The sequence below is a fragment of the Pseudorca crassidens genome, chromosome 3 (genome assembly GCF_039906515.1).
Source record: "Pseudorca crassidens isolate mPseCra1 chromosome 3, mPseCra1.hap1, whole genome shotgun sequence".
Lineage (NCBI taxonomy): Eukaryota > Metazoa > Chordata > Mammalia > Artiodactyla > Delphinidae > Pseudorca > Pseudorca crassidens.
In genome coordinates this window covers 156,923,419-156,949,594 of record NC_090298.1, presented here as the reverse complement: position 1 = coordinate 156,949,594, position 26,176 = coordinate 156,923,419, and the positions used below count along the sequence as shown (strand labels likewise).

At 44.8% G+C, this 26,176-nt stretch overlaps 1 long non-coding RNA gene and 1 pseudogene across 1 annotated transcript in view; both read left to right on the top strand.

The window, feature by feature from the left end:
- Positions 1–26,176, top strand: part of LOC137220899 (uncharacterized) — a 312,519-nt gene that overhangs the window by 252,437 nt on the left and 33,906 nt on the right. The window lies entirely within an intron of this gene.
- Positions 5,479–25,237, top strand: LOC137220591 (large ribosomal subunit protein uL30m-like; annotated as a pseudogene).

The following is a 26,176-nucleotide window of genomic DNA, read 5'->3' as shown; positions in this document are numbered from 1 at the left end:
CTAGGTGGCTCCTTCCCAGAAGCAACTAAGCTTATAGCTCTCTCTCATCTTAAAAAATAAAGTCCTCCCTTGATCCCCCATCCTTTTCCAGCTATTATCTTATCTCTTTCCCCATCAAAGCCAATGATCTAAGGAACTTGTCTCTCCTTATGTCTTTAATTTCTCACCCCCCACTATTTCTCCCTGCAGTCAGACAGGTTTCACTCCTCTTCTGCCTCTTAAACTGCTCACACCATGACTGTATTCTTGATGATCAGATCCAGCAATCTTGCTCTGTGATGATGGACAGGAAGGGTTTCCTTCTTGAAACTCTGCTCTCGATTTCCCATCACTAGATTTTCTCATATTTCTCCAGGTCCTCCTTTTCACTTTCCTTCAAAGATTTCCCCTGAATTGAGCCCTTTCCAGGCTGTCCTAACCTCTCACTTGAGGCTGTCTTACTGGAAGATCTGATGCTATGGTCCAGTCCATTTGCCAGTGACTCGCATCATGTTCAGTTCTGCATCCCAGATGTTTTCTCAACTCCTGTACATCCCCATCTGGATATCCCACAGGCCTCTTGCATTGGTTTCCTATTGCTGCTGTAACAAATTTCCACAAACATAATAGTTTAAAACACACAAGTTTATAATATTACATTTCTAGAGGTCAGAAGCCCAAAATCAGTCTCAGTAGGCTGAAATCAAGGTGTCTGCAGGGCTTTGTCCCTTCTGGAGGATTCAGGGGAGAATCCATTTCCTTACCTTTTTATCTTCTATAGCTGCCTGCATTTCTTGGCTTGTGACTCTGAAACTTCAACTTCTGCTTCTGTGGTCATAGCTCCCCTGACTCTGACCCTCCTGCGTTGCTCTTATAAGGACCCTTGTGATTGCATTGGATTCACCCAGATAATCCAGGATAATCCATCTCAAAATCATTAACTTAGTCACATCTGCAAAATCTCATTTGCCATGTAAAGCAACATAGTCACAGGTTCTGGGAATTAGGATGTGGACGTCTTAGGGCAGACATTATTCTGCCTACAACACCAGTCAAACTCAGCATGTCCAACCTCTTTTGAACCGAGATGCCTCTATCTTGGTGATGAACCATCATCCGCCCCACTGGGCCAGCCAGAAACATGGCATCATCCTTGACTCCTCCTTTTCTCTCATCCCCCCATCCAGTTAATGAGCCTGTCCTATTGATTCTTACTATCTCTCAACTAAATTCACTTCTTTCCACCTCTACTACTGATACCTTGGTTTGAGCCATCATTACTTCTAATCTGGATTACTACCACAAGCTCTTCACTGCTACTCTTGTCTCCAATTGTTGTCCAGAGTTTTCTTTTGAAAACACAAACATTAATTCTCCTAAAACTCATAAAGTTCCACTACCAGTACACAATCCAAGCTCCTTAACGTAAGCTCCCGCGTGATCTGGCCTCTGCCTACCTCATCTCCTGATACCCTCCTCTTGCTCTCTTAGCCTTTAACCACATGGAACCACTAGCAATTCCCTAATAAGGCATTTGGACATTTGAACATGCTGGCACATCTCCCCTGCATACCCTTTCCCACCACCCCGAAAGCTTTTCACCTGAAAATTCGTTCTTTAAAACTAGCTCAGTTACCACCTCCTCCAGAAAGTCTTCCTGATGTGATAGACGGCAAAACTGGCCTGAGTTCCTCACTCCTCTCTGTATTCTCACCCTTTACAAGGTGGCTGAATAGCTCCTCCAGTTAAGAGGTAGAATCTACTTCCCCACATTTTGATTCTTAGTATGACAACGTGACTTGCTTTGGCCAATGGCAATGGGGTTTTAACAGTTGTCCCACAAAGAGAAACCTACAAAAGCATTTGCACTTTTTTGTTCTCTGCTTTCACCATGAGTGCCTACCCAGACTAGCCTGTTGGAGGATGAGGTACCTGGAACAGAGCAGAGTTAGAGCAGAGCAGACCCCAGCCAAGGCCATCACTGACCAACCAACAGCCAGTCCATGCCCAAATGTGTGAGAGAGCCCAGCCAAGATCAGCTGGACCAACTAACTGACCTAGAGCTGACCACAGAGATTTGAGTGAACCCATCCTAGACCAGAAGAACCAGCCAGCTAACCCAAAGACTCATGAACTAAATGAATGCTTGTTGAAGCCACTGAGTTTTGGGGTGATTTGTTATACAGAATTATTTTGGTAATAAATAACTAATACACCTGACCTCCAGACTAGGTTAGGTGCCTTTTCTCTGTGTTCCCATGTCAAGCTTGGTGTACCTCTGTCATAGCTCAGCAGGTGTCCTACTATATTGCAGCTGTCTGATTACTGTCTTTCCTACTAACACACACTGTTCATGAGATCAGGGTCTGTGTCTAATTCATCCTCAACTTTGTATCTCAGTGCCTAGCATAGTAGCTGACACACAGAAGACCCTCAATAAATATCTGATAAATAAATTGTAACAGAGCAACTATGGTATTTCTTTTTTCATCTCATAATGGTTGAGTTGGCAGTTGCAATTTACAAATGCTTTTGTTTATCATTCAAAATAAATAAGCCCTTCTCCCACCCCCTCACCCCCAAAGAGAAAGAGATCAAGTGTTCAATCTAGATGCAAGGGATAGTTTGTATAACGAGAGGGAAAGGCATGCACAAAGACAGAGGTTGGGGTGAGCCTGCCAGATAAATGTGTTTAACAAGAGCAGAGCTTCATGAGAATCAGCAGTTAGCACAGCTGGGCTTTACTCCCAACTCAACTGCTTATTAGTGGTTTTATCCTGCAGGAATTAAATCAACCTTTCCGATCCTCAGTTTTCTCATCTTTAAAATGAGGAAAGTAGTACCAACCTTGTGGAGTTGTTGTACAGATGGACATCCCATGATATCAGCCTGGCAAAGAAACAAAGAGGGTGGGAAACGAGGATGTCAGCAACAATTATGACAATCATTTAACACATGGGCTCCCCTGATGCTGACAACCCTGGGGATTTTAAGGATGAATTTTCAGGTAATATGGTGATGGGGTGGTGACCAAAGGAATACAGGGTAGATCCAGTCATATGAAGTCTTCGACGCGAGCCCAGGGAAATGATAGATCCCCAGTGTCCTCAACGTCCCATGACGTGATCCTGGTTCAACTCTGGGTTCTAGCCATCTTTCAGTATAAACTTATGAGGAAGCCCCCCCCATAGGCCTCAGTTTCCATATTGGTAAAATGAGGGTGCTCAACAGGATGAGCCCTACTAACTCTTCTACTAAAATAACCCATAGCTGGTCCTGTGGACTGGCTCACTCGATGCCCTCTTCAACCTCACTCTAGTGTGCAAAAATTGGAAAGCTAAAATCTATGCTTTACAGACTCCCTTTTAGCTAGGCTTCAGATGTGGTTTAAGTTCTGCCCATTAGATGTATATGCACAAGACTTTGATCTGGAACTGAATGTAGGAGAGAGGACAGACTAAGAGACATAATTTTGCAAGTGAATGGTAGCAGAGGTAGCATGCTTCTAGGGTCAGTGGCCATAGTGGCAGTTTCTCATTTTGCAGCTCTGTTGGAGGCCCACTTCTGTCCTGTGATTTGCAGAGTTGTCCTCTATTCAGCCCATCCAATAATTGTATGAACTATTTAATAATAATCCCCTAACAACAAAAATAGTAATAAACACTATTGATCTATTTATTAATAAACCTCCTCCTATTACAACTTACTAGAGTGGGTTCTTTTGCCTAGAACTAGGACCTCTAACCAGTATCAAGGAGGGGGAAGGGAAGAAGCAGAAAGAGGAGGGGAGGAGGAAAATAAGCACAAGAGGAGCAGCAATCAAGAAGGCAGCGTATGTATTAAAGAAATCTCTTTATAGATTTCTTAAAAGTATGGTGAACCTCTGGAAAGATGTCCATGGCAAATACTACATTTTTAAAAAATGTGTATAAATATCCAATTTTTGCAAAGAAAAATATATACACATGCATCTGTGTATATGGATAAAAAACATTTTAAAGAACACAAACCAAATGTTAGCAGCTGTGGTTTTTAGATAATAGAATCACAAGAGATTTTAAAAATTACTTTTAATTGTTCTATAATGAGCATGGATAATAATAGATAAGTCTCATTTCCCCTGGATCCCACTCTTATTCTCTAATCTTGGCTAGTAACAAGTTTATCAGATACATTAGTCCTTGCAAATGGATACTAGGCTGAATATATACAATATCTCTGAAAATACTTTTACAGAAAAGAAAACCAAAGCTGATCCAACTTAACTCCTTTTAATGTGTTACCTCTCCCAGGTAACAAATGCCAGTAAAGCGACTAGAAGTACTTGTTTCAGAGTCGGAGTTTAGTTTCTAAATGTTTGGTCATTTAACAGTTGTGTAGCCACAGAAGTTTCTTCTGCGAGCCTCTTTTCTTTCATCTGAAAATTGCGTGTAATAATAGTACCTACCTCCAGGGTTGGTATGAGGATCAAATGAGATACTGCATGTGAAAAGTTTAGAACATTGCCTGGCAAATCATGCTCAATAAATATTAGCTACTATTTTTATTATATTAGCATCCTGCTGTAATAGGATTCTAGTACACATATTTAATTCTGAGAATAATAAGGGCAAGTGTTTTTCTCCTGGGGCACATTAAACCACGCTGATTCTGAGTTCTGCAAGAGTGGAGATGCTGCTCAAACCATCTTTGAATTCTGAGCATCCAGTATAGTGGATGCTAATTTGAATTGATGAGTAGGTAGATGGATAGATGGATGGAAATATGGACGGAGACAGATTGGTGGGAGATAAATAAATGAGTGCATTACTGGTGGGTGGATGTGGGGAGGGAGGACCTTAGGTAACTTAGTATGTCAGATGCCTGATTGGGAAGGCAGGTGGTTGAGTGGTGGAGCAGAAGGGTGGATAAATGATGGAATGGGTGGATGGGTGGATGAGCGAGTGGATGGATGGATGGATGGATGGATGGGAGGAAGAATCTTCAGTGACTTCGTGTGCGGGGAAGGCCCAGATAGATGGGAAGGCTGGTAGTTGGGCAGGTAACTGGATGGATGATTGACAGATGGACAGACGCACAGAAGGCTGCTTTTCTCCCCCTCCATCGCCGTAGCCCATCCGTCCTCAGTCCTGAGTCCTCGAAGCACCGACCCCTGCCAGGGCGCTCCCGAGGGGTGAGCTTCCTTGACGAGCATCCCGGCTGCCCCGGAGCTCTGAGGACCCGCAGGCCATGGTGCTGTGACCCGCGGGGCAGTGCAGAGAGGCGTGGGCCGGCATCGCCTCCCCCATCCTCTCCAGTGCCCCGCCCACCCGCTCGCCCCACACCCGGCAGCCGAGCGCCTGGCCCTTGCCTGCTCGTCTGCATTGACGTCTGCGGCGGCGCGGCGCGGGCTCTCTGGGGTCCGCCGTGAGTTATGATGCACATCCAGTGCTGCTGCTAAAAAAAGGGCAGTGACTCACAGCGGAAACTTCCACGAGCGCTGGCGGCGCAGGGGCGGGGATGCAGACCTGTGGCGGCGCCCGGGGCGCCGGGCTGCGGCCAGGTGTGGCTCGAAAGCACGGTGGCTAGGACCATGGCACGGGGTCGGGAGGGAGCCCGGGAGTCCCCAGAGCCGGCAGCAACTCCCCTGCCTCAGCCTGGCCGCCCAGCCTGGGTTCTACTGCTGCGAGCTCAGAGGCAGCCTTTGTGGCATAAAGAGCCCCATGTGGCAGGTGGCAAATGGCAGGTGGCTCACACTCCGTTCTCCTAAGCACTCTCTTGATCTTAATTCACTTAACCCTCAAAACAGCCCTTAAGGGAGGTGACCTGTTTATCTCTCCTTTGCAGATCGGATACTAAGGCCAGAGAGAAAGGAACTTGCTAGATATGACACAGCTGGTACAACCAAGTCTCTCAATATATTCAGTAAAATTGTAATTTGACAGATACTGTGGAACCCCTGCTGCATGCCCAGGCCTGTGCTGGTGGCACTGAGATGGATGAGCTTGGACCCCGCTGCGGGGAGCTCACGGATGCTCTTTCTGTGCCATTTCCACAAGTGTTTACCTGGGGGAACTCAATTCCATCCCTTTCTACTCCACAAACATTTCTGAGCCCTACTGTGTGCAGAGCTCAGTGGCAGAGGGGACAGAATGACGGTTACAAAGGTGACTGTGGCAGCCTTAATTCATTCATCTGTTCATCCACCAAGTAGTTATTCAGCACCTACTATGCTCCAGGTGAGCAAGGTAACCCTGACTGGCTTCTGCCCTCATGGAGCTTACACCCCCTGGGGAAGATGGGTGAACAAGGTGGAAGGAGTGCCACATCAAGGGCTAGAGGGACACAACACAGAGAGGGAGCAACCAGCCTAACCCAGGCAATCAAGGGAGCTTTCCTGGTGAAGCAAACTTGATGCCAAGTCTTGGAGGATAATTGGAAGTTAGGCATATGGACAGGAGGTGGGAAGAGAGTTTCAGTAAGAGAGAACAGCGTGTGCCTAAGCCCAGAAATGTGAGAGATCATGCTGGGTTTGAAGAACTGGAAAGCATTCAGTATACCTGCAAAGATGAGAGCAAAGAAGCAAGAGTGTTGAGAAACAGGAAGTAAGAGCCAGGTGGGGAAGGGAAACTTGCTAAGGACTTGGGACTTAGCCAGAGGGCAAAAGAGCTAACAACTCGGCACACAGCCAGCTTCTTTTATGAGGAGCAGATTGATATCATTTCTATTTGTGCCAAAGAGGGCAGAAAAAAAATGCCATGCTGATGGGAAAGGGATACCATAGAAGGCTACATGGCGGAGGAGGCATTTAGGCTGTGCCTGGTTGATAGACTTACTGTTGAAAGGGGAAGGGGAGAGAGCAAGAGGAATCATCTTGGAAGCGGGATGGATGACATAGAACCTCATCCAGCTCTTTACAGACCTTCTGGAAAGGCCAGAGAGAGAGTCACAGAACCAGGGCTAATGCAGCATGATACTTCTAGGCCTGAATGTGTGTGGGGTCTATGGTGTGGATGAAGTAGCCCACAATGACACCATGAAAGCAGAAGACACAGCCCTGTTCCTTAAGAGACTACCATTCGTTGGTGCCAGCAACTAACTAGAAAACAGAATTGCTTAAGTCTTCAACAGTATGTATGGAGCACCTACTATGTGGCAGTTTCTGTGTTAGGCATTAGAAATCCAGTGGAGAACAAAAAAGGACGTGGGCTACACTCATGGAGACTAATTCTGGAAGAGAAAATATTAATGTAAAAAAAGACCCAAATAGGGGCTTCCCTGGTGGCGCAGTGGTTGAGAGTCTGCCTGCCAATGCAGGAGACACGGGTTCGAGCCCTGGTCCGGGAGGATCCCACATGCCACGGAGCAGCTCGGCCCATGAGCCACAACTACTGAGCCTGCGCGTCTGGAGCCTGTGCTCCGCAACAAAAGAGGCCACGATAGTGAGAGGCCTGTGCACCGCAATGAGGAGTGGCCCCCACTCGCCACAACTAGAGAAAGCCCTCGCACAGAAATGAAGACCCAACACAGCCCAAAATAAATAAATAAATTAATTAATTAAAAAAAAAAGACCCAAATAAATGAATAAGACCCACAAATAGTTATGTGGTGCCATGAAAAGGCGGGAGAGGATTATTCCATTCTGGAGAGCCCAGGCAAGAGTATTAATGGTGTTACAACTGAGCCAGGGTCTGAAAGAGAAATAGGTAACAAGACAGAGAAGGGAGGGAAGGGTGACTGGGATGGAGAATGAGGGGGAGCTTGGGACAAAATGAGGCTGTGGAGCAGCAGGGTCTTATGAACCACCATAACAACTGGGGAGTGTGTCCTAGCAACAGTAGAGGTCGTGAAGTGCGTATAACATGGGCGAAATTGTGGGCGACACACCCCAAGTGCTCTGGGTGTGCAGAGAACCAGAGAGGAAACAGAGACACATCACTTACTGACTTCATTCTTTATTCCTCTGACCTCGTTTAACTTTGACAATAACTCTGCCAGTTTCTAATCTCCAGTGTCTTGATGAGAAACCTGAGGTTCAAATAAGTTAAGTGATTTGCCCTCCTCCACAGTTTGCTAAGTCGAAGACCCAAACAACAGTCTCTGTAACCCCTGATCTTTCTAATGGGAATGAGATTAGTCTCCCAGAAGACGGGGCCAGAAGTTAGTATAAAGTAGGACTTGGATAGCCAGAAGGGACATGAAAAGGCTTTCCCCGTAAGGGCAAGTCATCAGCAGTATAGAGATGAAACAAAGAATGGCCTGAAAGAGAAGCAATGCAGGAACTGCCTGCATAGAACATAATGCAGAAAAAAAGACTGGAAGGAAAAGTACAAAGAGTTTGCTCTCAGAAGCTTATCTCTAAGGGTTATGGGTAATTTTTATTGTTTAATTTTTGCTTGACTGTGTTTTCTTAATTTTCCATGATGAAAATTTGTTTCTTGGATAAATAGGGGAAGTACCAGCAGTTATATTTTCAGGGGATCATATAAGCTTTTTCAGTTCTCATAGGCAGCATCTACATCGTATTTATTATTTTTTATTGTCCTGTGGAGCCCAGCACAATGCCGGGCACATAGTAGGTGCTCAATAAAATAAGGTAGTAGGTGCTCAATAAAATAAGTTAAACGATAAAATAATTTGAGATAGGATTAAGGATGATAGAAGGCCAAGTCTGGCACTTTATTCTGAAACAAATTTCTGGTCCTCATGTCAAAAATCAATCAGCCTTGAAACAAACTGTTGAAACTCTTAATTCACCTGTAGTCACCATCATAGCACAGAATGACCATAATAACCTCAGTGTATGCTAGTCACAGCCAACAAATGCCTCAGCAAGTTTTAATTGAGCTTTTTCAGTGTGCTCAGCCCCACATAGGGTCTATTAGGGAATAGATAACAAGATCCGTATAAACCGGGGCACCTTGCCAGAGCAAATATTGTGGTGTTGAATGATTTGGCTGCATCCAAGCAGGCGAGACCTGAGAACACTCGCTCACAAGGCTGTCTCTCCTAACCAAATGGCACCACATACTATGATGTTATAATATTAGGTACTTAATCATGGAAACACTGGCATCTGTTTCGGCGGAAGCTCCCTCCCAGATGGTGCGTCCCACTGTTTTTGTCGTCAGGAACAGCATGAGGTTTCTTAAATGGCTTTAAGTTTCCAAGTCATCTTCCACACAATGGCAGCCTGTTAATTAAGTGGTCCCTTTGTGATTGCATTTGATAAATATGAGATGAGAAGGGTTTATTGAGATGTTAGAAAAAAGGAATGCAAAGCAACAGGGAGGAGCTCATGTAGGCAGAAAGGCCTTTGTGTGGGTGTCTTCCAGTGGGCTTCAAGGGAATCAGGGACGGCTTAGGATACACAGAAGAGAGAAGGCTGGGATTCACAGACAAAGCTGCCACCTCTACCCATTAGATGTCCAGCCAGATGCAAATGGTGTGTGAGTTATTTCATGGCAGCCATGCTTAGCCCAGCTCTTTGCATTGAGGCAGGCAGGGAGGTGGAAGCTTTCCAGATCTTTCTCAGAGTTGAGTGACTCCAGCCGCTCGCCGATGTGCAGTTGTCATTCACGCTGCCAGGCGCTGTTTTGACTCCAGTTGTCAAGATTCAAGAAGTGCAGCTCCAAAAATGGTATCTGCTCTGGAAGCAGCATTCTGTGTTCTTGGAGCAGCAGATGACTGGTGACAACATACAATTAAATATAAATGCTCAGCCCAAGAACTCAACTTGGAGGGTTGGTGAAGTTTCAGGTCTGACTTGTTAAACTTAGCTTTTTCCAAAGACTGGGCAATGTTCTCCAAAAACAGCACTCCAGGGAATCAGGCCTAAAGATAAGTGGAGGCTTCAGTTGAATATAGAGCTCTGTCAGCCAGCCTCCTGCCTTCAGGCAGAAATACATCAGCTGCAGGCCAGAGAAAAGATTCTGTGATACCTAATGACTTCCTTGTCTTGCCTACTGGTTCAATCTTAGTTCAGCTGTTCATGCAAGGAATATCTATGAGGTATCTTCTAGGAGGAAGACATATATCTGGGATGTAGTGACTGGACTGCTGTGCTCCTGCCCTTAGGAGCTTTACAGTCAGGCGAGCTCATGATTCTGTGAGCACTTGAGGGCAGAGGCTTTGGCCTTTATACTCCCAACACCTAGCCCAGTTCTTGCTGCGTAGTAGGTGCTTAATAAATGCTTGCTGAATGACTGCATGAATGAGTCCTACTTCCCACCCCCTCCTGTAGTTAGTATTGTTCTATATCTTTCTTAACTTTCTCCTCCTGCACTCATTAGTACTTACTTTTCTGGCTTTGGTGGCTATAGAGAACAGCTGTTTCTTAACTGCTGCACTCTAATACTTTGAAATTGTTAGTTATTCACCCTTCGGCCATCACTCTTCCAGTTCCTTCTGGTCTTACCCTGGTGTCAGCATCTGCTCTTGGTCACCTGTACTAAGAAAAATAATTTGTTTTGGCATCTAGTGATCCTTTACAGCTTGCAAAGGTTTTCACTTGTTAATGTAAAGTACAGTTTCAAGGACTGTGGGAGAACCCCTAACAAGCCCCAGTATCACCCAGGCTGCACCCACCCAAATACTGCCTCTAACCCCAACTCCCTCAACCTTAAAGTCCAACATCAGCAAACTTAAAGCTTTCATTCCACGTTAAAATAAGATTTAGAAAAAAAATAATAAGATTTAGAGACTACCTCCCCTAAAACAGGCATCACATTGATAATCACATTTTTTAACATGGTAGTGTAAATTATACCAGATCCTTTGCTGAAGGTGGATTATAACACAGAGGAAAGAAAGCTGGAAAAGCACAGGAAAGTCCAGATAATTGGCTCCATCCAGACCTGCCCAGCCACAAATCTCTGAACCATAGTAGAGCGGTTCATCAGTTACTAACATCTTTTTATTATTGCTATTATTACAACAACTACTACTGCTGTTACCATTAGTGTGCTTCTACTATCTAAACATGAGCCTGGCAAATTTCAGCTTCCTTTGTGACATGTAAGCTCAAGTGTCAATTACGTTTTCACAGCTATTCATAAGGAGGCTGATCCTTTTGTTTTTACTAAGTGTCAACAGATGTTCTGTTAAAATATTCACAAACTCTCAAAGGGAAAGGTTTTGATGGCTAGTTAACTTAAACAGAACTGGAACTAAGAGGAAAGGATTTCTTTGGGGATAATAAGCACAAGATAGAGTCGTGGTCTAATAGAGACACGTGTCTTTGTCTCTTAACCAGTTTCTTCTCCTTCCCATGGAGGGGAGACCCTCAGTTCAGTGGCTGATTTTGGAGGACTTTGTAAAAAGTGGTTAAGCTCGTTGTTACATGTTCCAGTGATGAGCCAGTAGCATCCTTGACTCTGAGCACTTCCCTCCCTGTACAGGGAGGTTACCCTACTTGTTCTTCACCATGGCAGCCACCACTGTACCCCAGGGTGGCTGTCTCCATTTCACACGGCTCCCCTGTAGAAGAAAGCTGATAAGAGGCTTTCTCACTGGTCAGGTGCTCCTTTCTCCTATCCATTACCCAGTCTATTTCCCTGGCTTCTGATCTCCTACCTTCCGAATTCCATATATTTCTTGACTCCTCGTCCGTGGTCTGCTTGGATTTCTCTCCTCCAGATGTTCCTTCAATACATGCTGCCCTTTTGCCTGATTCCCCCTAGCTTCCTACCTAGTCTCTGTAAGCCATCATGACCCTGCCTCCCCCCACAGAAGAAATACAGAGGATATAGAGCCATACCTTTCCCAACACCCCCTGGAAATGACAGAACTTAGCAGTCTGGCTGAAAATTGCTGGACAAGAAATGGGTCACAACTTGCTGCAAGCAGGGCCTTGCTCATTCTTGTTATCCAGTCCATGGCCTAAGCTCTTCCTAACATGATCCCAGCTACACTCTGATGCTTCTTTTTTATCCTGACCGGCCTTCCTGATAAGATGGAAGACACTGAAAATGGCAAATCCATAGAAGTGGAGTTTCAACTTCTCCCCTCAGCTTTGCTCACAGGGACACAATTTCCTCCAGAAGCATGAAAGAGAATATTATTATTTTTTTAATAGACGTTGTTTTTTAGAGCAGTTTTTGGTTCACAGCGAAGTTGAACAGAAACACAGGGTTTCCGAATACCCCCATCCCCCCAAATGCCCATCCTCCCCCACTATCAACATCCTGCACCAGAGTGAACAGTTGCTACAGTTGATGAACCTGCATGAATACATCCTTATCATCAAAGTCTGTAGTTTACGTTAGGGCTCATTCTTGGTGTTGTATATTCTGTGGGTTTTGACAAATGTATACTGACATGTACCCACCATTACAGTATCATGCAGAAGAGTTTCACTGCCCTAAATATTCTCTGTGCTCCACCTGTTCATCCCTCCATCCCCTGTGACCCCTGGCAACTACTTATCCTTTCACTGTCTCCATAGTTTTGCCTTTTCCACAATGTCATATAATGGGAATCATACAGTATGTAGCCTTTTCTGATTGGCGTCTTTCACTTAGTAACATGCATTTAAGTTTCTCCATGTCTTTTCATGTCTGGATAGCTCATTTCTTTTTGGCACTGAGTAATATTCCATTGTCTGGGTGTATCACAGTTTATTGATCCGTTCACCTGGTGAAGGACATCTTGATTGTTTCCACGTTTTGGCAAGTATGAATAAAGTTGCTGTAAACATTCATGGGGAATGTTGTTTTTAATTATATTTCTAATCAATGATGACTTCCAGATGAGCAAGGATGAGTTCCAACAAACATATGTGGCTCAGTAAGTAGGATACGTAGTCAACCCAAAGCCTCCCAAACACCTGTCCCCAAATTGTCTGTAGATAAATCTCTCAAGGAGTTTATAGAAGGCATAGATTTTTGAGCCCCACTCCCAAAGACTGATTCAGTAGGACTAGGAAATCACCAGGTAGAAGGAACATAGGCTTAACCTCCAAAAGGAAAGAGGCAATGGAAAGTTAATATCTCATTTGTACCAGAGAGAACTATGTACAGTGAGGAGTTTGGCGACTAATAACCACAACTCATCTGATGGAGACATTGTGTTCTTCTCTGAGGCTCTTGGGGAAATGACATGGTGGCTAAAAGAATTGTTGATATGTACTATCCTCTCCCATTAAAAGGAGCTAAAAAAGCCCTGGGCACCAAGATGTGAACTATTTCCTTCAGGGTAGAGTGGAGCCACTAAAAATAGCCTTGGAAAATAAGGAGTTGTAGAGGTTCAACAAGGAAAACAAATCAGAAATAAATTTGGCACCAAGAAAGAAAGGAGGAGAAGGAGACGAACTCTCACAAGAAATAAGGAGAAAGAGGTTATTAGCTTGGGTACCTAAAAACAGGTACATTTTTCCCACACACAGAGCTGCTGGCTGGCATTCCTACAGGGTAAATCAGTCCCTCCAGAGCAGAGGAAGATGAGTCAGAGGATCAGCCAGGATAAGCTAGGTTATGCCAGGGTAACAAACAACCCCTCAAATCTCAGAGGCTTCAAAGCACAATGGTTTGTTTCTCATTCCTGTTTGTCCAGTGTGGGTTTAGTAGGGGCTCTGCTCCTTGTAAGCAGTCAGGGACCCAGGCTGATAAAGGCTTCATCTCCCCGAGTGCTTCCAGGATCACTACAGGGGTCAGGGGTTGCTGCCCTGTTGGGCACTGACAACTGAATGCACCAGCCTGGAAATGATGCATAGCACCTTCACTCACGTTTCATTGGCCAGTGCAAGTCACATGGCCCTGCTTGTGTTGAAGTGGGATAAGGAAGTGAAGATATACCATGTGTCCAGGAGGAAGAGAATGAGAAAAGGTGTAAACAACTCTGCCAACTACTGTAGTCAGATAAAGGAGCTGAGGGAGGGCGGATGGGGACAGTGGAGGGAAGTCTCCTTGGAGCCACCAATTTGCAATTTGATTTTCATCTCTGTCTTTACTAATCAAGAGGAGCAGCCTTATCCAATGTCCCTGAGCCTCACTTCCTGCCTGCAAGAAAAAGGACAGTGTAGTAGTGAACAGCCTGGGCCCTGGAGTCAGGCCAACCCGCATTCATGTCTGGAACCTACCAGTTGTGTGACCTTGGGCAAGTTATTAACCTCTCTGGACCTCACTTTCCTTAGCTGTATAAGGTGGATGACAATAGCACCTACCTTATGGGGTTATTGTGAGGATTAAATGAGATCATACAAAAAAAGAGTTTTAGGCCAGAGCTACTTAAACTAGGCTGTGCCAGCAAACTACTAAGGGAGCTTGTTAGCATGTATTTGTGATTCAAAGGTCTTGGATGAGGCCTGAGATCTTGCATTTCCAACAAGCTCCCAATGATGCCTATATTGCTGGTTCATGGACCATCCCTTAGTAGCAAGGATTTTAGATCAGTGTCCAGACATGGTAGATTATTCTTAAAACTGGATTGAGAGATTGCAAAGGTTCTACTGCCCCTGCCCTTGATGAATGGAAATTACAGCTGCTTGTTGGTGGAAGTGTCTGTGTCAATTGCTTCCACAGACAAATGTTCTATGTGGAGGTTGATGAGCAGGTGCTAGAATTGGGAGGCCTGGGTTGGTATCCAAGTTCTGCTCCTCAGCAGCTCTGTGGTTTGGGCGAGTTATGGAAACTCTCTGAACATCTGTATCTAATCTATAAAATGAGCATAATAATACAGATCCACCATTTGTCATCTGTGATTCCACAATCCAAAGAGCTCTGAAACTGTAAGTTTCTTCACTGTTTGGCATACTGTGACCTGGCAGGAAAAGCTGACATATATTGACATGAGGCTGTTTACAGCTTTTATTTTATGCCTCTTATGACTATTTCTGTGTTTCATCACAGAAATATGAATGGGTTTGATAATTAAATACTGCTGCAGATGCTGCTGGGCTTAGAATAACATATGGCAGGTGTACCATTTAGCTTTCTAACAACTAAAAAACTGATTTCGGAAACACACCTGGCCTCAAAATTTTAGAGCAGACACTACGGACCTGAAGGGAAGGAAAAAGCGCTTGTAAGACACTGAGCACCATACCTAACACAAAGTAAGTGCTCAACAGACAGGAGTTATTACTGAAGTTATTGTTCATCCCGGTGCTTCCCTCGGACAGAGGGGTAGGGAATTCAGGAGGCAGGGTCTGTGGGTCCCCTGAAGATACATAGGACAGGATCAAGTTTGTCCCTGTGTTTTTAGCCCTTTGATTTGTCTTCTGTTTTCTCCTGAAAAATAAAAAAATGCATGGAAATGAATGTATACCATGAGGGTGCAGACAGCAAGGTGGAACAAAAGCAAGACTCAGGCAGGTGGAAAGGGTTCTCCCCTGTGCCCACAGAAGCAGCTGGCAGGAATGCAGCTTCATAGGCAGCCAAGGACAGTTGCTTTCCTTGAGGCCTCTTTGAATATACTGTTGAAGAGTGTCACTTGAGCAAAAGACTCCAGTCCTTACCCTGCCATTCACCTGCTGGGGGCACTTGGGATGTCTTCATCTTCACAGGTCTCAGCTTTCTTATGTGACAACCGGACAATAATGCAATCCCGGCTCCAACTGCCGTATTGCAGGGGCCACGTTAAAAGCGGTCCCAATGTTCACTGCAGCACTATTTACAATAGCCAGGACATGGAAGCAACCTAAATGCCCATCAACAGAGGAATGGATAAAGAAGATATGGTACATATATACAATGGAATATTACTCAGCCATGAAAAGGAATGAAATTGGGTCATTTGTAGAGACGTAGATGGACCTAGAGACTGTCATACAGAGTGAAGTAAGTCAGAAAGAGAACAAATATTGTATACTAACATGTGTATGTGGAATGTAAAAAAATGGTATAGAGCAGGGGTCCCCAACCCCCGGGCCGCACAACAGGAGGTGAGTGGTGGACAAGCAAGCAAAGCTTCACCTGGCACTCCCCATGGCTCGTGTTACTGCCTGAATCACCCCCTCTATCACTCGCATTACCATCTGCACCATCTCCCCCCCACCCCTCCATCCATGGAAAAATTGTCTTCCATGAAACTGGTCCCTGGTGCCAAAAAGTGTGGGGACTGCTGGTGTAGATGATCTTATTTGCAAAGCAGAAATAGAGACACAGATGTAGAGAACAAACGTATGGATACCAAGGGGGAAGGGAGGGGTGGGTTTAATTGGGAGATGGGGATTGATATATATATACACTTTTGATACTATGTATAAAATAGATAACTAATGAGAACCTACTGTATATCACAGGAAACTCTACTTAATGCTCTGCAGTGACCTAAATGGGAAAGAAATCCAAAAAAGGGGGGGTACTTGTATACGTATAGCTGATTCACTTTGCTGTACAGTAGAAACTAACACAACATTGTAAAGCATCCATACTCCAATGGAAAAAAAAAAAAGCGGTCACAGATGTGAATGCATTTTGAAAGGGAAAATCCGTGTTCGCAGGTTGAGTATAATTATTCATTTGACTACAAGCAGGAGATGGTGAGAGGACTGACATCACACAGGGAACTCTGGTTAGCACATTCTTTAATCGCACTTCGGCTGTCGACTCTAATGGCATTGTTATTTGCACTTGGCTCCCTCACCTTCGTCACAGCCATTTGTGCTTGTCAATTGAGGCCAGCGCGATTGAGTTTTCACAAGTTTAACTGCCCCACCATTGCTTATAGACAACCGAAATCAAGGCTTATAGACAACCAAAGTCAAGGCTTTGGGATACCGTTGTTTGGACTAACACATGACAATTATTTGAAAGAAAACAAGTATAAACAGGACACAGGTTTGAGATTTGTCCTTCCCACTTCTGTCTTTAGCTGTGTCTGCAGACTTTTTGGCTAATGACTTCCTCACCATCCTCACGTTCCATGTTAAGAGCACTGGCTTTGGGGTCAGACAGACCAGAGAGAGACCCAGTCCACTGCCTTGCTGTGTGTGGTTTGGCAACTCGCTGAACTCTCCGAGCCTCAGTGTCCCCGTGTTTAGTATTCCTAGCTCTAGGAATAATTAGAGCTAGCTGGCATGTGTTTTTGTAAGGTTTAGGTATATAGATAGGATGTTAAATTTAAATTCCTCCTGTTGTCTTTAAAATTCAGTTATATCTCCCACACAGAATACAATAAACGGTAAGTACTCCCATATGCTAAACAGGGGTGCTAGTTCCCTGGGGCAGATTTAATTTAAAAAATAGGAGAGCAGAACCATTTCAGCAAAATAACCCCATGAACCAGCAATGGTAAAGAAGATTGGAGGTTCAAAGGGTGTTGGAAGAGTCTAGAAAGGGATTTTGTTGGCTGTCCCCTCCCCAGCTCAGGAGTGTCCCTTCAAAACCCAAATGTGTTGGAGGTGGGAGTGCAGCCAAGAGAAACATTCACAGAGATTGGGGATGCCTAGAAGAAGCCGAGGCAGGCACTTACACCTGGCCGCATCTTCACAAAGGGTGCAGGATCACAGGATCCAGTGCTGTTTTGGGGCTAGGGCCAAGAACAGTGGGAGGACTCCTGGGATAGCATGGCATGCTTTTGGTGACATTCGTGACCACAGAGGCTGGTCTACAAAAGACAGGAGGTTGGGTGGTGATACACACCACACTGGGGCCAGGAGATAGGACTTGGTAGACAACAGCCTACCCGTTGCTAAGGCAAGAATGCATGAGTTTCCCATGGGCCAAGGGGATGCTGCAGAAGCCAGCAGAGCCTGAGCCCTCATGATGGGCCCCCAGCAATAAGATGCTCTAGCACAGACAACCAGAACAGGAGCTAAGAATGTCACAAGAGGTCAGCCTGAGTGTACAACCAGAGCCTCTGAGAATCTCCAAGTGTGCCCATGAGGCCACCAAGCAGGCACCTGCCAGAGAGGGCACTGATGACTGATTCCAGCAGCCCTGTAAGAGGGTCCCTTTTCCCTTAATCCCCTCCTCTACCCTGACTCTGAAAAAGCCAGCCAGTCACAGGGACAGGAAAGAAAGTTAAGTGATAAAAGAGATTACAGTCCCCCACAAAATCCCCACTGCAGGTCCCTGTAGTTAGAGTTGGAGAGGTTGGCGGTGGGGGAGGGGGGGAGGCGGAGTGTGAATGAGATGGGATATTGAAGTTCTGATCTCACCTCAAGGGGACCATTTAATACCTGAATTGAGTGTGAACAAACAAAACAGAACTTGTTTTCATAACTTAAACTGATGAGAAAGCAGCAGATGGAACTGTCCAAGATGTCATCAAGGGGCTGGGCGGGAGTCTGCGGAGCATTGGGGATGCAGCGTTTGGAAGGCAAAAGACATCCACTGCTTGGTTGTACCTCCCTTGAGTTCAGCCCACTCAATAAATTGGGTATGTATGTCAAGTGCTTAACTGAGGCACTGCAGCCTGGCTCAGCTGTTAGATGACAGTGATTACTACTATTATCTTTATCTTAACATTCATTGCAAACTGATTTAGACCTTTTAGTCAATGTACAGAAACCCAGTATGCCTAGTAAGTGAGAGGAAGGAGAGATTTCTTATTCTGCTTTTAAAAATTTAGGAAGCTCCTGTCTTCACCGGCAAATTCAGAACTACCTGCAGAATCAGGTTGCCGTGCAGTCTGTCGATGTATTGTAATTGAGAGCTGCAAAGGCCCTTCTCACACCTCAGAACATCATGGCGATGTTGTATCTGTCACCAGCTTCAGCCACAGAGTTGGAGCGAGAGGTTACTGATGTGACTAGTTATCTTCCCAACTCCTGGTTAAGGTGTAATGAAAGTCGGACACTGTGGGCTTCCCATCAGAACAGAGTCCCCAGCATGAGCCTTCCTCTTATTGTCCCTCATCAAAACCTTGCTGTCCTAGTGCTCATTTCCTTCTGGCCCTGCTCTCTGCTTTCCTAGCATGTCTGATAAACCAAGCAGTTTGTTGACAGAGCTTCAAGAGGCCAAGGGCCTAAATGTGAATCCTTGTTCTGCCGTTTACTATCTGGGATCCCTGGGCAATTTTCTTCCTTTCACCTGGCTTCTGCATTTCCATCTGTAAAACGGGAATTGTAGTGCCTGCCCTGTTTATCTCACAGGGCTACTCTGGGGTTCAGTTGCAATTGTGGATGTGAGAGGGCTTGGAAAACTTTAAAGCACCATATAAATGACATTGAGAGATGCTCAGGAGTGTAATGTCCTCATTAAGTCCAGATAACACTCTGCATGTGAATAGGCTGGACCCCAGTGGACTTCAGAGGTGGGAAATCTAGCAATGTGTTAGGGTCAGTATGAAAAGCGTATTTGACAAACCCCAATCTGTCCCACGCACTAATTTAAGATCCAGTGGTGTTTCTGATACTAAAATCCCCCTAGACTCAGTGTTTATCTGGCCCACTCCAGGATCTGCCCAAAATTTGCTGTTAAAAAAGAAAATAAAATTACTATCAAAATATGAGGCTTCTTTGGAACGTTTTCCTTCTTTCCTGTACACATTGCCTGGGCTGGGCACTCAGTGCCTCTACAACAGTCAACACTGTGGCTCAGCCTAGCCCTCCTCCTACATAAGGGATTGCAATTTATTTGACGCCCCAGTGCAGGTCCCCTCGCTTACAGATCTGGTCAGACTCACCTGTGCAGCACACTGGCCCAGAATTTTCTGAGAAGAAGCCTTTGTCCTCAGTGCTGACAAGCAACATGAACTCTCTCAAACCAAGAAAAACATTGCCATAGGCCCCCTAACGTCCAAGTCCAGAGTGGCTCCAGTCTGAATCGAGCAATTAAATCTGCGTCTGCCCCTACCCAAAACCTCAAAAATGTTAACATCTTGCACGTGTCAAGAGGGTTATTTATAAAACTATTTGCTTGTCAACCCCAGGAGGACATTCTGTACTTTTTTGCTGGAATACTGTATATTTATGACCCGTGGCTTGAAAACTAACTTTGGCAGGAATATTTATCTGTGAAAAATTCTATCAGCCCCCCATGCAGCACAGCCTGCATTCAGTCGCCGTCGTGCAGTGGCTGGGCAGGGTTCTGGTGGAGAGCTAGTCCATGGCTTGCTGCAGTAGAAAATGAATTCCAGATGTGTGCTTCTTCAGGGGAAGGATTTCAGTTTTAGATATTTTAGATCAGAGGCTTGTTTTCTTTCTATCTCTTGCGTTTTTTACTCTAGTGAATAATTAGTCTTGAACATTAAGAACATGCAGTCTGTTTGTTGCCTCCTGCACTTGATGCTTTAGCACCCTCCCCCGACCCTGCAAAAGTCTCCCAGTTTGGAGAGCTAGCCTTCTGATCTCCCAGTTTAGATCTGGTTATCTGTTAGATATGGTTATCTGTTCCTAGCATGTGACACACAGAGAGCCATTTGGTTGGAGAAGAGAGGGCTTGGCATGATGTGGAGTAGACTCTAATCTGGGACAGTAAATTACCTGCGAGAGACTTTTGACAGCATTCTTTCCCAAGGACTGCCTTTCCCGTGGTCAGCTTCATCAACCATAGGGTCTTCTGCTGACAGGGATGCTGAGCCCATCCAACATCACAGCAGATTTCTTGCTCTCTCTTGAGCAGTGAACTTATAGTTCATTATTCTGCTCTCTTCAAGATTGAAGGACCCAAAGTGGGAGTGGTCTGTAAGTGTGTGTGTGTTGTGCAGTGACAGATAAAAGAACTTGTATCTGAGGACCTAGAGAGACCCGAAGGAACAGAAAAATCTGTGCACACAGAGGGTGACATGTGCAATTGATCCTCATGCAGTCTCTGCAATGTTTTCCGTAGCTGTAATGCCCATATTTTTATTCTTAAAAGCCTTTGAACCTTGATTAAGGGCTTATTCCTAAAAGTCTTGAGCTGTAATGTTATACACACCTGGTAGGTATACTTGGAGATACAGTGAAATCCCTTTAGCTAATTTCCTTACCACACTGCATAATAGTAATACTAAGTTATTATCATATTACCATTTATCAAGTATTTGGCATTTAGCACACTCTATTTCCAATTCTTAGAAATGGCAAAGATTTTATCACCCTTATTTTACAGGTAAAAAAAGCTGAGCCACGGAGAGGTTAAGTAGTTTTCCAAAAGACACATGACTGATTATAAGTGGAACTGGTGTTTGAACCCAGAATGTGTTGGCTCTGTGATGGAAGAGAAGAGAAAAGAGATAAGAAGTTGGAGGAAGAGGGGAGGAGGGGGAGTTGAAGCATAAAACAAAACGATCAACCCTTGGGAATTGGGTGTTGTTGACCCCAGCTGTCCTTCCAGCCTCAGTTGACCTCCGTGAGTGAGGCACACTGTCCTTGTGTGGAGGGCCCCAGTGTATACATCCAGGGGGCTCAGGGATGAGAGGTCTCCGTGGGAGAGGACTTGGGTCATCCTTGGGCCTTTTGGCAATGGAAACATCTGCAGATCCAGCAGGGGGTTATTCAGGGCCAACTCAGGAATTTAAAATCCCTGCAAGCTTCTGGGGCTGGTCACTGGGATTCACACTCCCCCAAGCATCTCTCAGGGCACAGAATCAAGCTGTCTCTCTACTCGTTCCTCCCTTGCCCTGGGCTTAGCCCAACCCACCCACAGTTGGCACCTTGCCAGAAGGGAGCAATGCCTTCTGGGGGAGCCAGGTCCTCAGGCCACAGTCCAGGCTCGGGAGGCGGTGGGAGGGCAGCCCAGAGTGTAAGTCCCAGGCCTGGGCATGGGCACAGAGCCAGCGAGCTCACTTAGAGAGCAGTGGACAGGGAGGGCCAGCTGCTTGAGGAAAGACCTCAGGCAGCCTCCAGACCTTGGCAGGGAGGAGGCTGTGCCTAGAGGCTTCATCCAAACACAGTTCGTTTCATGGAGTCACCAATTTCCGAGTCTCCACATCCTTATGAGACCATGTGATTGTGTCACAAAAGCCCCATCCAGAAAGCTAAGCCCCAGGCCAGATCTACTCCTCATTCTGCTGATGTGTGAATTTAAACATATCTCTTGACACCTGAAAAATGGAAAGAACACTTTATAATCTAATAAAGATCAGAATATAGAAGTCACGTAAGATAGAAGTCACGTATTTGAGCTGTTAATTCAGACAGTCTCATTCACTTCTTGGGTATGTGACTTTGGATGAGTTACTTAATCTTAGTTTCCTAGTCCGCAAAATGGAAATAATGAAATGCATACTCTATAGAAGAGTTGTGAGGATAAATGAGAACATGTATATAAACAGATTTGGCCCCTGGCACTTCAGTGCTCAATAACTGTGAGCATTTAAAAAAAAGTACTATTAATTTAACTTCCTGGAAACAAAATAAAACCACAGGAATGGTAATGTTCTTGGGACACTGTATATTACTGTGAGGAATTATGAGTCCCTATATACAAGGATGTAAATGAAATTCAGAAATGTTACCAGATTTGGCCAAGCTGCATAGCCAGGCATCACTGGTTTGGCAAATGAACTCACATCAGAGATTATAAGAAAATGGCTCCCCAGCTGACCTTACTAAAGGAAAGTTTATTTGCTGGGGAGGGAGGAGGGCAGGTGGAAGAGGTCAGGAAAGGGAGGGATGCTCTCGATGAGGCCATTCCATGACCGTGTAGGTGTAGTTAGAGCTTACAGGAGGATGAGGCCTCCAGAATGTACCTTTGCCAGGCACCCAATAGCCCACCCTTGCACAAGGCCACCGCCTAAGGGAAGAAGGACTGCTACAAATTGGGAGGAATTAGTTTTCCAGATTTGGACTGTATCCCAGCCAGTGGAGGCTAGTGGGAAAAGCAACTGCACTGAAGGCAGAGAATCCTAAATTCAAATCCTCTCTTAGCCACTTCCTCACTGACCTTGGACAGCTTAACCTCTTCAAACCTCTGTTTCCCCAGGCTTTAAAGTTGTAGATAATAAATGCCTGTGTCTCTGGTTTTCTGTAAGGATTAAAAGAAGTAAGTAGTAGGTGCCTTCCTTCTCCTCCCGATTCACCTCAGTGACATAGGCTAGTGGACAGATCTTGGCAAATAAGAGAGCTCTCCCCCATTGTTAATGGCCTGATGGCTGAGTACTAGATGCCGGGAGACACGGGGTCAACTTCAGTCCCCGTGAAGATGGCAGAGTGAACAGAGGCAGGAAGCCCTGCCCCCTCAACATTAGAAATACCAAGCTAAATATTATTTTTAATTTTTCACAAAATGTATTGGCTGAAAATCAGGAAAGAAAATCTCCAGTTGCCAGGAATGAAGAGAGAAGACGAAATTCTTTAGATGTAGCATGTCTCACAAGGGGAGGGGAATTGCAGGCTTGGGTCTGCCTGAGGAACTGTGGAAGCCGTGGCTGCCCAGAACAACGATGTCAGGACTGTATAAAATCCTCAGTCCACAGAGGGTCATTTTATCTGGCATGCTACTCTGACAGAAGCAGGAAAGTAGACTGTAGAGGATTAATCCTGAAATAGCCAGAAAATTCCTTTACCCAGAATTCCACACTCTGCTGTTTTCATTTAGTCGAGGTTTCACCATGTATATCAGGAAATGATTGTGCTGACTTTTCCTTTTATCCATAATCACACAGCGTGTTTCGCCATTTTTCTTTTCTGTATTTCTCAGCTCCTTTGGAAAGGAATAAGAGACCCGCCCCAGGCAAGAATGCAATAATCTGACTATGGTTTTAAGGGACCATGAGGTTCTTTCCAGTGCACCATTAAAAACTATTTACAGGAGGAAGAACGGAGACTAGGACGTTTGGGATGGAGGGCATAAGTGAGAGTCAGAGAGGGAAGGTGGAAGGGGGTAGATGGCAGTTTGGTGTGGAGGAAGGTTGTTCAAAAGAGGGAAATGCCTGGGGTTCAGGTGAGCAGAGGACACTAGAAAGGGCTCCATTTGAGCCACCTGGATTTGCCAGTCCTCACAGGATCTGAGGACAGAATGATGTGATCTGAGCCCTGAAGGGAAGAGAATTAGAGTTAGCAAAAAGCTCTGTAGCTGCCCAGGAAATGGATGATTATTAGGGCCATGTGGGTTTAAGATGCTAAAGAAAGACTCACTCAGAATATATTCCTACAGAGGAGAAGACGGCAAATGCTTTATTATAAAAGAACATTGCTTTTAGATTCATAAAAATGCCCCCAATTTAAATCTCCAGCTGGTAAAAAGTTTCTGAGTCATTGATGTTGAGAGGAGAATAATGAAAGTAAAATAAAATACAGCTGTACCATTTACTAGTGGCATGGCACAAGGATGTCACTTCTTTTTTTCTGAACCCAAGTTTCTTCACCTATAAAATGGGAATGATAATAGTACCTACTTCATTAGGAACATTGTGAGAATTAAATGAAATAATGCATTTAAGTGTGTATTAAGTACAGTGATGGTTCATCATAAGCCCTGTGAATGGCTGTGGTTTGGGCAGGGCTGTTTTTCCAAGATGCCCATCAGCAGTCCTGGGACCTTAGATGACTTTACTTTGCAAGTCTGGGTTTGTAGGTATAGTGGTCAAGTGTATAAGAGCTATAGTTTAGACAGTTTGAGATTGGATCCCAAGTCTGCCACTTTCCAAAGGAGTGAGTTGGGATTATGTATCCTCAGTGAGCCTCATTTTTTTTTATATATACAAAATGGGGGTGATGACAGTACCTACCTTAGCAAACTCTCAAAAGGTGGTTACTATTGTTAGTATTACAAAGGCAAGGTCCTTCTTTTGCTTGGCTTTCCCTCAGTGGCCTATAAAGAGAATAATCACCATATTCACTGCAGGGATTTTGCACTCGGTAGGTCAGCGGCCAGCAGGCAGACTGCAAACAGTGACAAAAGGTATAGAGCCTCTCATCTGTACAGATTTGATTCATCACAAATTTACCAGGTCAAGAATTCCAGATAAAGTTTTTCAGCCTTCACCTGCAGACCATGAAAAATATGGTGGGGATCCAAAGCACCTTCATAAACTGCATATTGTTACCAGAATAAGAACTAGGAAAAGACATCCATTTGGGAAAAAGGTTACAATAAAGATGCTTGGATTAGAAAAAGCACCTATTCCTCAGGTTCACAAGAATATCCCTTCAGTGAAGGCAAAAAAGAAAGTGGTTGAACATTTGAAAAGAATCAAGTCCCCGTTGAGGTGATGGATTCATGGGTGTATACATATGTCAAACTTAGCACCATATGCTTTTCAAGTGTGTGCATTTTGTTGTATGTCTATTATACCTCAATAAAGCTGTTAGAAACAAACAGACAAACAAAAAAAGAATCAAGTCCCTGAAGTTGCCACAAGGACTTGCAGCAAAGGAGGACATGCGTAATGCCTGCCTCATGAACACTGGAGAATTAGTAGTGCATGGCATCTAAACCCTGTGGACCAGGGAGCAATTAAGTCCTAATGCCAGAGCATTTCAGATTAAAAAATGCAAATCATCTTTATTTAAAGATGGTGAGAAAGTGTTTCTATTAAAATATATTTTAAATACACACACACACACACAAAAGGCAAGTTCCCGATTGGTTTACCTTCCCTTTGCAGATCTGAGCTCTTGATGTACTCTAGGTCAGACCCAAGTGGTTGTCCTTTTCTTACTGTCATCTGTACCTTTCCTCCAGCCATTATGAAAGAAAGCACCATGAGGATCATATACCCATCAAAGCCATATCCTATACTAGGGACCCCATCTGAGCAAATTTCAGGTTCTAATATTCAAATGACACTGCCACAGCTGCTGCCTCTGAATCACCACACAATTCCTCATCATTACAGGGACAGCCCAAATATTGGCAGAAGAAATCAGAATTAATATTATTAGAGCCAACAAGAAGGAAGCCCGAAATTACCTAAGGGTAAAAATCAGCCTGCAGTAAACAATCCTAGCTAACTGTTCAGAAAGAGAAACTTCCATCTCCATGCCCACTTCTATCCCTTTCGAAATCTGTTTCAGAATGACAGAGACAAAAATGTAGGTTAGAAGTCAAATAAGTGGCAAGTGAGTCAAAATATTTAAAGGGAAGGAATCTCTGATTCATGTGCCTTTGATTGCAGCTTGTAATTGCTCCTTTCATGTTTAATGGGCTTCCCTGGGCAAGGCTGGGAAACTATGCAACAGCCGCATTCTGGGTCCCCCTGGTGTCACGTGCCTGTAGCTGTACCAGGGTCCAGCCTCATCCATGGGGCATCAGAGGCAGAGGAAGAAGCATGAGAATGTTGGCGGGAATGTATGGAATGTTGAACTATTAAAGCCTGGGAACAGGGAAATTCAGAACCCAGATGGTAAGGGAGGACAGACCTAGTGTCAGCTTAGACAAGTGATGGACCTCTCTAAGGCCAAGGC